Source organism: Cupressus sempervirens, chromosome 6 (assembly GCF_028749045.1).
Source record: "Cupressus sempervirens isolate cs-2001-9-10 chromosome 6, ASM2874904v1, whole genome shotgun sequence".
Lineage (NCBI taxonomy): Eukaryota > Viridiplantae > Streptophyta > Pinopsida > Cupressales > Cupressaceae > Cupressus > Cupressus sempervirens.
The window spans coordinates 168,362,231-168,374,945 of record NC_143123.1 but is presented as its reverse complement, the minus strand read 5'-3'; the positions used below and the strand labels follow the sequence as shown (position 1 = coordinate 168,374,945).

Genomic DNA, 12,715 nt, shown 5'->3' with positions numbered 1-12,715 from the left:
AGAGTGTTATACTAGAAATAACAAGCTGACTTACAAATATCTAAATTTTAATGGGCCGATTGAAAACTTACTCCGCTGATTTCAAGCATTAAACAATTCAAGGATTCTATTTGTTGGGCCTATCATGTTTCAGTATGACATTCAACATGTGAACCACATTCAACATGCATGTTCAAAACAACTAATTCAGAGGGTAACTGTTTTGTAGCACTAGGGGATGAGGGTGAAATGTGTGATGAATCCATTTAGAAAGCTAGTGAATACCCATTGAGTAGGGTAATGTCTTCTCAAGCTTTTGTTGTACATGTAAAGTAGTTCACAAGGGCAAAGTGTAAATTGTTTTAAGCGTAAGATGGATTCCTTGGATTCGATTTAGGTAGTGGAGATCTTTATATTCCTTAACATTTAGTTATTGTTATAAATGGCCCACATATTTGTTTCTATGTCCACTTGCACTATAATTTCTCTGCATGTACATTACTACATGGGACTTGAAGACTGATCTATTTCAGTCTTTGCTGGTATCTAGGTATTAAGTCTAATACTGATCCAAATTCATGATCCTTGTCGCTCTTTTGAAGTGTATCTTGCTTTAGATGAAAACGTATATACTTAATTAATGGAGGATTCTTAAATTCTTAAATTCCTTTTAGCCACTTAATTCTTGAAGAGCAGAGTACAGATTAAGCCTTTACATCGAACTTTAGCTAGTAGGGTGTTCCAATCTGCTAATTTTGTTGGGCACACACTCTCACCCTATTCCATTAGTCCAATATGATATCAATCTCACCCTAGTCCATTAGTCCATTATGATATCAGAGTCTTGCATTCAACAAGTTTGGATTTTTGATAAGCTCAATAAGATCCTTTCAACTCCACCTATAGATTAGAAGACCTTGAAGGTTTTTTCCAACTCCACTAACTGACCAAATGCCCTTAATTCTTAAAACAAAAAATTCTGATTTGAATTTTATAGGCTGTTAAGTTGAATTATATAGGTCGATACTCTCTCAGGTTGTAGCTTCTCAAACCACCATAAGTTATGATTAGTAGAAGCACAACATAGGTTTTCTTGAGAGGAAGCCTCCATGGAAAATAGAAATATAGAGGCCATGGAAATAGAGACACCAATAGGCAATGGAAAGGCCTTAAAGGGTGGTGCAGAATTCGATTCAATACAGAATAGTGAATTGTAGGTGCAAGGATCTATAAAGCCACAAAAAGAATGGAACATGAGGTAGGCCTGGAATGCTTTTGTATGGCATGGAGGTTCTTTTTTTGATGCCTGGCTCAATGCCATTTTTTCTCAGGTCCATCATGGTTTTCTCTCATTTGCTTTAGATACTTCTTGTACTTGTATATATAAGATGGGATAAGATGAATGTTGAAGCTTTTTAGACCAAATGGTAAGCATACCTCATTAAACTGAATTTTCTTGCCTAAATGATTGCTTCTAGGGTTGTCTAGAGTACAATGAAATATGGGTATTGGGAAGGGGCTAAAATTGATATAATATGTAACCTTTTTCTTGTTGATTTAACCTATTTTGGCCTTGAAATGCCACTAGTATTAAGTTTTGTTTTGTAGAAACTAAGTGTTTCGACTATATTATCAGGTTGGATCAGTGATTTTGACTCTGCCATACACTTTATCTCAAATGGGTTATGGTTTGGGCGTTGGATTCTAGATTCTTTATGGTGCCTTTGGATGGGTTTGCTCTAGCTACAATGGATGTCCCTGTTTCAACCTCCTTCTATTAAGGTCTTTACCACTCTTCATAGAAGGAACCACAACACTCTGGTAGGTTTTCTCCTATGATTCAGATGCCAAAGCCTCCAAACCAATTCCCTCAATTCTTGATCAATAATAATGAACAGAGTCCAGGAATAGTGGATCAATTGCATGATTTATTGGGCTTAAATGATGAAGTGCCATTGCTGGAATGTAGTAGCCAAAGCCAAAGGCATAATCGTCAACATCGACATAATCATCATGGTGGTCATCTTAGTAATGAGGGTAGTGGAATTGTTGATGATGAATATTACACAATGTAAACCGAGTCGTAGAATCAGCCATGGCAGTAGACTTTTTCCCCAGTTGATGATAATTTGGGAGTTGGCTGGAATAATCTTGTGAATACTGAAAACATTTCAAGTCCTACTTTAAATGTAAGCTACCTTCATTTATCTATCTTTGCATATAATCTTGCATATAAGAGCAAGGATTCAAACACAAAACCTCCCATTAACATGCTAGGCTGAGCTATAGCCCCTCTGCACTCCAGAACATGCATTGAAAGAACCCCCCTCGCAGTTCAAAATGCCCAAAATTGTATGTTATATGTGGTTTTAGATGTTAATCCACATATAACAATGAACCGACGGTTAAGCTTTACTGTGCAGAACCTGAATTGTTGGATTCTTCCAACAATTGTGATGAGTTGTTGTTTCTATGTATTGCTAGTTGCTTGATGCTGACATAAATATTATACCCCTGTTGTTTCTAGTAGCCTGATGCTGACATGATTATTGTACTCATTTCCTTGTGTAGGTTTCCCATCAGGCATCAAAGGAATTCCCACTAGGATTGTTGCCCCAACAACCACAACATTGTTAGCAGAATGTGGGCCCTGTTGGAGGCAACCAATCCCAACTTGTAGAGGGCAACAAGAAAATGATGAAGTGGACTCCAAAACTCCATGAACGATTTGTGGAAGTTGTGAATCAACTAGGGGGTGTTGATAGTGAGTAGTCGTAATTCTAAGACACATTTATTGTTAGAATTTGATTGGTTAATTCTAAGGTGGAGTCTACACTATTGATTCTTATTTACTGAATTGTTACAACTAGAATGTAGGAGCTACTCCAAAAGACATTTTGAAATTTATGGATATGGAGGGTGGTGCAGGGCACCTGAGCACTTGAGTAACCTACTAGGGGGTTAAACATGGATCTTTGGAATATTAAGGTGTAATTGACCTATAAGGTCCAAAAACATTGTAGTGTGGCCAATAGAGCCAATTTATGTAATGAGATGTGATAAAAAGATCTAAATTTGTAAAATTGTCATTTTTGAAAAATTAGGCCTAGAAAGGCTAGAATTGAGTCTAGGGGGAGAAAGGTGGAACTCAAATGAAAAGCATTGGATTTGTAAAACCTTTGTTGTTTCACTGTTATTTCCAGATTTCACATTTTACAGTCACTTTTGATAAGTTTTCTATTATCAAATGCATTCCTTATGAGTTGTATAAGTTATAGAATGAAAGTATAATGAATTAAGAGAATTTTTATCTTTGTGGCACTCGATTTGGTTTTTTATTTGAAGAAGATATCATTGTTTGTTTAAAAACTATTATAAACCCTGGGTAGGGCAAACAGTGAGCAAAGAAATGTAATATCTTTTTGTTTTAATGCATTCAGGACCCCATGTTTGGAAATAGGATGGGGATTATGTATATTACCTTGCCATGTTGTGTGCAGGTTGCCATTCAGTCATAAGCATGTGGTTTGAAGGAGTTTTGTGACTGAAATGACAGACATTTTTTTTTGAATATGACAGTGGTAGAGAATGATAGTGACAGTGGGTTTTTGGCTGTGTTGACATGTTTGGTGTTGCTATAGGCAATAAGACAAGAAGGGATATGGGAGGGTTTGTTGGAAAACCTTTCCATGGTGTTGGTGTGTGTAGGAAGCTGAACAAGGATAAAACCATTGATGTGCAACAAGGTGCAGTGACTGCCATTTAGGATAGCGAACTGAGTCTGAAGTATTTATGATTGAGGAGTCAAATGAAGGAATAGGATGCTCAAATTTTGGGAGATGATAGATATTGAAGTTACGTACAACTCTCTTTTTTCCCAAAAAAATTAATTTGTACATCTAAGGGATCATCCAGAGAGATTTCTAGAAACTGGTTCAAGAGGACAGCAAGAAGGTAGTTTTGATTTTATTTAATCAAAGAGTTATGTTTTGGAGAAACCAATGAAGGTTGTGATGGTGAACAGAGCCTAGGTTGAATGCTAAGTTTTCCTTAATGCATTTAGAGTTTATAGAACCTATGGTGTGGGTTGAGTAGTTGTTTGAAACAAAGTTGTCTTTATGCATTTGACTGTCCTAAGACAGTAAAAACTGAGTTTTGTGTAAAGTTTGCAAATCCAAGGAATGGGTAGGGGTTTTTGAACCTTTAGTATTGTTTTGGGAAGAGTGTTTCCTTATTGCTTTGGTTATTGTGTGAGAATTTTCATTGATCCAAGTAAAGAGCCTTGTCGAAACCTAGTTGAGTATGTTGATGTTGCAATCTTGAAACTTGAAACCTTATTGTGCAACCTTAGTCAAGTGAATCAAATGATCAAACATCATCATTGAGGGAGTATGGTGTTAGATTGTGGTGACTAATCAGGAAAGTACTGTACATACTTCATAAATAGTGGGGTCGGGGCATCGCCCTAAATTTTTTTTTTGGGTCGTGGCCGATATATTATGGCCGACATATGGCCGACATTTTATAACCCTAAAGTGGTTTAATACTTGTATAAAAGGGCTTAGGGTTTGGTATTTTTCATTATGTTGTGATGCGAAATTGGTTCTTGCGGCGGTATTGAGCTGTAAGGGATTACAGATTGTAATTAGGTTGTAATCACTGGATTGTAATAAGATCAGACTTGTTATTTGGTGGACGTAGCCCAGGGATTGGGTGAACCACGTTAAATCTTGGTGCCTTGTGTTCATTTCTGTGTGTTCTATAATTTTCTGTTATTGATTATATTTGCATGTAGTTTTTTATTTCTGTCCGTGGTTTATCGTAACAAGTGGTATCAGAGCGAGGTTGTCTTTTAGTTATCCTCTGCAGGAAAGTCTCACAGTTAAGTGGGAGTCTCACGGTTGAGTGGGAGCGATGGCAGATGAGGGTAAGCTGAGGGTTGATAGGTTTAATGGGCAGAACTTCCAAATATGGAAGATGCAAATGGAAGACTATCTATATCAGAAAGATTTATGGAAGCCGTTGGAAGGTAAAGCCAAGAATCAGGGAACTATGTCAGAGGTTGAATGGGATCTCTTGGACAGAAAGGCACTCGGAAGCATTCGGTTATGCTTGGCACCATTGGTGGCATTTAATATTACAAAAGCAAAGACGACAGAAGATTTGATGAAAACCCTAGCGACATTGTATGAAAAGCCCTCCGCTTCAAACAAGCTATTTCTCATGAAGCGTTTATTTAATATGAAAATGGCAGAAGGTGGATCTGTTGCAGATCATTTAAATAAGTTTAATACTATTACTAGTCAATTATCTTCTGTGGGTATCAATTTCGATGAAGAAATTAGGGCTCTCTTGATTTTGTGTTCTTTACCTGAAAGCTAGAATGGATTGGTAATGGCTGTGAGTAATTATGTTCTTAGATCTAGTACCCTAAAATATGATGATGTGATCGGTGTTATTTTAAGTGAGGAAACTCGTAGGAAATCCTTAGGTGGATCTACATCAGGAAGTGCTTTAAATGCACAAAGCAGGGGCAGAACGACCAAAAGAGGAAGTAACTCTGGAAATCATGGAAAATCAAGAGGAAAGTCAAAGGGGAAGAGGTCTCAATCGAGAGGACCAAATGATTGCTGGTACTATGGAAAACCAGGGCACAAAAAGAAAGATTGTTGGAATCGAAAGAAAAATGAAGGAGATAAATCAGATGGAGACAAGGAGGCAAATGTGGTAAGTAACAAATCCAAAGATGATACTTTGCTTCTATCTTTAGAGAGTGTTGATGATTCATGGGTTTTAGATTCTGGTGCTTCATTTCATGCTACACCTCATAGAGGTTATTTCATTGATTATGTCCAAGGAGATTTTGGGCTTGTTTATTTGGGGGATAATGAACCCTGTCAGATTGTTGGAAAGGGAAAAATTAAGATTAAGTTGCAGAATGAGAATCATTGGCTACTACATGAGGTAAGACATGTTTCAAAACTAAGTAGGAATTTAATTTCAGCAGGGCAACTCGGTGATGAGGATTGTGTAGTTACTTTTAATGATAAAAATTGGAAGGTTTCAAAAGGTTCCCTTGTAGTAGCAAAAGGTGTGAAAGTAGGCACCTTATATCTTTGTACAGGTCATATTGTTCCTTCTACTTTGATTGTTTCAGAGAAAAATGAATGTTCAGGAACAATTGCTGCAGTTGAGCAGGGAGAACAAATAGTTGCTGTAGATTCTGATATAGCACTGTGGCACAATAGACTTGGGCACATGAGTGAGAAAGGTATGAAAGTAATTCATTCAAAGAAAGTTTTACCAGGTCTGAAATGTGTGAATATGGATTTCTGTGAAAGTTGTGTGTATGGAAAATAAAAGAGAGTGAGTTTTGTAAAGACAGGGAAGGAAAACAAAAAAGAGAAATTAGAGTTTGTGCATACAAATGTATGGGGACCGGCTCAGGTATCTTCCCTTGGTGGCTCTCATTATTATGTTACATTTATTGATGATGCAACTAGAAAAGTATGGGTTTATTTTCTTAGATAGAAATTTGATGTATTTCAAACTTTTAAGAAATGGAAATGCTTGGTTGAGACTGGTAAGAAATTAAAATGTCTCAGATTTGATAATGGTGGTGAGTATTGTAGTCATGAATTTGAAGATTGTTGCTCCACTAATGGTATTTGTAGACAAAAAACTGTTCCAAGGACTCCACAAAAAAATGGAGTGGCTGAACACATGAACAAGACTATAATGGAGCGCGCAAGGAGTATGAGGTTGCATGCTAGGTTGCCCTTACACATGTGGGCAGAGGCTGTCAATACTACAATATATTTGATTAATAGAAGTCCCTCTACTCCTTTGGGTTGTGGTATTCTAGAGGAAGCATGGACTAGTAAGAAGGTGAATCATTCTTTTCTCAAGACCTTCGGTTGTGAAGCTTTTTCTCATATAGACTCTGAAAATAGAACCAAGCTAGAAGCTAAATCAAAGAAATGTGTCTTTATTGGATATGGCATTAATGAATTTGGTTATAGGCTTTGGGATTTTAAAAATCTTAAAATTGTTAAAAGTCGGGATGTCATATTCAATGAGAAAGTGTTGTACAAAGATCTGTTGCAGCAACATGAGAAGAAAGAAGATGATTATATAGTGCTGGATCTTACTCCAAAAGCTGATGTTCTAGCCATTCCTCATGATGTGCAACAAATGCAACAACAAATACCACGCACACCAGTAAATGTTAAACGGTCAACAAGGCAAATTAGACCTCCACAAAAGTTTTCTCCCTCTTTGTATTCTATTTTACTTACTGATGCTGGTGAACCTGAAAGTTATGATGAAGTTGTGCAGGTGGATACTAAGATTCAGTGGGAGTCTGCAATGAAAGATGAAATGGACTCTTTGCTGAAAAATAAGACATGGGATTTGTCCAAGTTTCCTGCGGGTAAAAAGGCTTTACAGAATAAGTGAGTTTACAGGTTGAAAGAAGAGGAAGGAGGTAAGAAAAGATTTAAGGCCAAGTTAGTTGTAAAAGGATTTGCACAGAAAAAGGAAATTGATTTTGATGAGATATTTTCTCCTGTTGTTAAAATGACTTCTATTCATACTGTTTTAAGTCTTGTGGCTACTGAAGATTTGCATTTAGAGCAGATGGATGTTAAAACAACCTTTCTTCATGGTGATTTGGATGAAAAAATATATATGGCTCAGCCACAGGGTTTTGAGGTCAAAGGTAAGGAAAACTTAGTGTGCAAATTGAAGAAAAGTTTATATGGCTTGAAGCAAGAACCTCGGCAATGGTATCTGAAATTTGACAGTTTTATGCATGAGCATGGATATAACAGGTGTCATTCAGATTATTGTGTTTATTTAAAGAGGTTGGATGATGATAGCTACATTATTTTATGTCTATATGTTGATGATATGCTTATAGCTGGGTCTAACATGGATCATATTAAGGGGCTAAAACGCCAGTTAGCACATGCATTTGCTATAAAGGATTTGGCGGCAGCAAAACAAATCCTTGGTATGAAGATTTGCAGAGATAGGAAGAATATAACCTTGACGCTATCTCAGGCTGATTATGTTGAGAAGGTGTTGCAACGTTTCTGTATGGAGAATGCTAAATCTGTCAGCACACATTTACCTGATCATTTGAAATTGACTAAGGAGATGTGTCCCAAGACACAGGAAGAGGAGGATAAGATGTCCAAGGTACCCTATGCTCCAGCTGTAGGAAGTTTGATGTATGCTATGGTATGCACTAGGCCAGATATTGCACATGCATTGGGAGTCGTTAGCAAGTATATGAGTCATCCAGGATTTGAGCATTGGAATGCTGTCAAGTGGATTCTCAGATATTTGAGAGGGACATCCAATAAGTGTTTACACTTTGGGGGCTCTACTACTGATTTATAGGGCTATGTTGACTCAGATTTGGCAGGGGATATTGATACCAGGCAGAGTACTACAGGTTATGTATTTACTGTTGGTGGGGCAGCCGTGAGCTGGGTTTCTAGGTTACAGAAGATTAATGCTTTATCCACTATAGAGGCAGAGTATGTTGCTGCTACAGGGGCAGCCAAGGAGATGGTATGGCTTCAGTTCTTCTTGGAAGAATTGGAACATCCTCAGAAGGATAATTATTTGTTTACAGATAGTCAGAGTGCCATTCATCTTGCTAAGAATTCAGCTCTGCATTTTAAGACTAAGCACATACAGTTGTGGTACCATTTCATTCGGTCAGTTTTGGAGGATGGACAATTAAAGCTAGAGAAGATACATACCAATGACAATCCAGCAGATATGTTGACAAAGGTTGTAACAAGGGAGAAGCTGAACTCCTCTTCAGCTTCGGTTGGTCTTTTAGACTGAACATGAATAAAAGAACAACAGAGTCCAGGGTGGTTTGATCCAGTGGGAGCCCCATGTGGTAGTTGTATTGCTGCAGGATCAGTCTCCAAGTGGGAGATTGTTGTTTAGTGTGGAGCCTAATTAGTCCCCAAGTGGGAGATTGTTAGATTGTGGTGACTGATCAGGAATGTACTGTACATACTTCATAAATAGTGGGGTTCGAGGCAGTGCCCTAAAAAATTTTTTTGGGCTGTGGCCAACATGGTAGCAGACATATTATGGCTGACATATGGCCGACATGTTATAACCCTAAAGCGGCTTAATACTTGTATAAAAGGGCTTAGGGTTGGGTATTTTTCATTATGTTGTGATGCAAAATTGGTTCTTGCGGCGGTATTGAGCTGTAAGGGATTACAGATTGTAATCAGGTTGTAATCACTGGATTGTAATAAGATCAGACTTGCTATTTGGTGGACGTAGCCCAGGGATTGGGTGAACCACGTTAAATCTTGGTGCCTTGTGTTCATTTCTGTGTGTTCTATTATTTTCTGTTATTGGTTATATTTGCATGTAGTTTTTTATTTTTGTCCGTAGTTTATCCTAACATATGGAGTGTTTTAACCTAGCATGTAGAACCTTGTGGACTTTTGAGTCAGTTTTGACACCATTTTAGCCTTTGAGTAGTTGGTCCATTGAGGTCTCTGCATCAGAGGGTTTAACAATTTACCATGTGAAAAGCCATCTGCAGGTTTGTTTGTGGTTCAGAACAATGTTTACATTCCTATAGCTTGGCAATTGTTTGATAGATGTCCATGTTAATACTGAATTTATTGGTCTACTACTTGATTTTTGCAGAAATATCAGTTGCCAAATTTGTTCCAAACTACGAAGAAGGTAAAGTTTCCCTCAAGTGATATATGACATTATCTAGTTTTCTCTAATAGAGCATTCCTACTTTTGGAATTTAATTGATGTGATCCGTGTGTATAATTTGAGATTTCTTATGAAAAATTAGTCTAGTATGCTGGTTTTATTTTAAAGGTCAGCAAACAGGAATTCAAAATGTAAGAGTGCATGAAAATTTCTTAACGTCTAATGTTTTTCACAGTTTTTCTAAAAAAATGTATTATTTAGAGGCATTTAGTATTTTATGAATATGCTCCGTTCCATTAATCAGTTTAACTCCCATTATTATTCTTCCACTTCTTGTCGTTGTTGCTGTTGCTGCTGCTTGTTTTTTGTCTTGTATTTTCACCACCATGGTGGTGATTAGATGCTGCTAGTTTATTTTCATATGTTTCTTAATGGCCATTAAGAGCTTAGTATAGCTATTGATTACAAGATCTAAGTGAAGATTCACAACCATTAATAAATTTGAAATATGTTTTCAGCCATTGTTGAGAGAATTCTATCAAGAAAAGCTTTGAACTGTCCTCAAGGTTTGAGATTTTAATTTTTCCCTTTTGATTATCAAAGAGGTTTCAGTTCAGGATCCAACCATTTCTGAGCATTGCAATAATTTGGAATGCATAATTTGTTTGTAACTGTATAATCTTCTAAGTCATTCTTGAGAAGCTCATTACTATGATAGTGTTGGCTTCTTGCTAAGAAACAACAGTTGCAAGGGACCAACAACACTAAGATAACGTGTCATCTAAAGAAGAATGCATGGCAATGAAAAACAAACTGAAATACAAATAAACATATAACTGAAATTCCGGGCAAAAACAAAAATGAGACTGCAAGTGGAGCAGTCTCAATATTTGATGTTTATGCAATTCATTTGCGATACAAGAATTTTAAATGGAGAATATGATTTAAAATTACATACCTTGAATTGCCTGGGAAAAAACTTGAACAGTGCCCTTGTGAAACGAATTGAAATCATGATAAAAGAAATAAGAAATCTAGACATGTGGTGCAGCGCGCGGGACACAGAAGCGGTTAAATGGTTTAATGATAGTAGGTGGAAGTAGGTGGATTAAAAACTTAACAATCACCGTGGGAGTAGTTGGATTTCACGGTTTCCTTTCACCGTTACAGAGTAACAGCGTTACAGAGCAACTTGGAACATTACTGAGCAGATGGGGGACGGAGGTGTGGAGTGGACCTCACAGTACCACACTAAGCGGTCAAGGCTTAGTGTGTGATGTTTGAGCCGCGCGGAATGGTTCTCAAGCCTTTTCATCAAATCCATTTTACATCCTGCAATCAGTCCATGATATTGCACTTGTTGGGGTATTCTATCAAATAATTAACGTGTCTTATCTGTGCACATTTTGAGTAAATGTCTACCAAGGCAATTGCAACAAAAACAGATACCATAAATCATCTATCTTCTATACTCAAGATGAATGTCCAGACCTCCCATTTTAGCATAGGCAAGTTGAACACTGAGAAAGGTTTTACAACTGACAATTGTATTTGCTTGAGAGTTTTTAAGAACTTTTCATCAAATCCAAACATTGCATTCCATGTGAACTCATTTCTTTGATGCATTCTGTCAAACATTTCACATGTCTTGCGTATACTTCAAAATTTTGCATGTATTTTTACCAGGGAAGATGCAACTACAACTTCTGATAAATACTCCATCCTTTTATGCTCTGTTGGATGTCCATATCTTGTCCCAAAGCTCCTAATTTGGCGCAGGCTGGTAATATATTGTGGCTACTCTATTAAACTATTACAAGAAGTGGAAGTCGAGATTTTCATCTTTATGCTTCATAGTATACATTGAAATCTAAAAATGGTTTGAAACTTAATCCGCACGAAATTCGTAGGAAAACACGCTCAAATTTCAAAGATCTTTTTGCAAATCCATAATTTTTTTCTCATTACACTTGAGAAACGATAGCGTCAACCATTTATTCTCTTTCCTCAAGAAAAGCATTACCATTATATTAGAATTTAAAAAGTAGATAAGAAAATTATATTCAAATATATTTCACCATTACAAATATTAATTATACAATACTTTTCTATTACAATTTTTGTACTTAGTAATTTAGATTAAACAATATGAGATATTATTATATAATATACTATTCAATTATTAAATTGAATCCTTTTTAAAAACTTTTCTACAATAATATATTTATATACATTATAACTTAATTAGTATTAGTTAGGAAATTCAAATAATTATATTCTATATTATTATTATTTATTTACTAATTAATATTCTTTTAATTAATATTATTTATTTAGTGGTACATTAATGATATATCTTTTATAATTGCAATATAAAGAGGCTTCTGTCCTTCCCAAACTTATTTTCTTATTATTCAATAGTCTATTGTGCTCACCCTTCTCTAGGTTGAAAAATATTTTACATGTTTTATCCTTTGCATATATAATTCCCAAAATAATACATACATAAAATAACTTAGAAAATGAACTTTTACTTTCCTTTAATAATGAAGTTAAATATAAAGTGCGATTTTACATAAATAATACATTTTAAGAGATCAAGTTTAAACAATTCTACCAATATTTTGGAAGGAACTTCCCTATTCTACAATCTTGATTTATTGTGTTGTTAAAAATAGAGGAGTTGTGGCTCTCATATATATATATATATGTGTGTGTGTGTGTGTACATATACATGCATGTATATATATATACATGTATATACATATACATGTTTATACATATACATGTATATATATAATATGTATATACATGTATATGTATATACACACACACACATATATATATATACATGTATATACATGTATATATATATGTATATACATGTATATATATATGTATATACATATATATATATATATGTATATATATATATATACATGTATATACATGTATATATATATACATATATATATATGTATATATACATGTATATACATGTATATATATATACATATACATA

At 35.6% G+C, this 12,715-nt stretch overlaps 1 pseudogene; it reads left to right on the top strand.

Annotated features, from left to right (window-relative positions):
- Window positions 1–1,664: 1,664 nt before the first annotated feature.
- Window positions 1,665–9,734, top strand: LOC149551785 (protein PHR1-LIKE 1-like; annotated as a pseudogene).
- The last annotated feature ends 2,981 nt before the right edge of the window (window positions 9,735–12,715 follow it).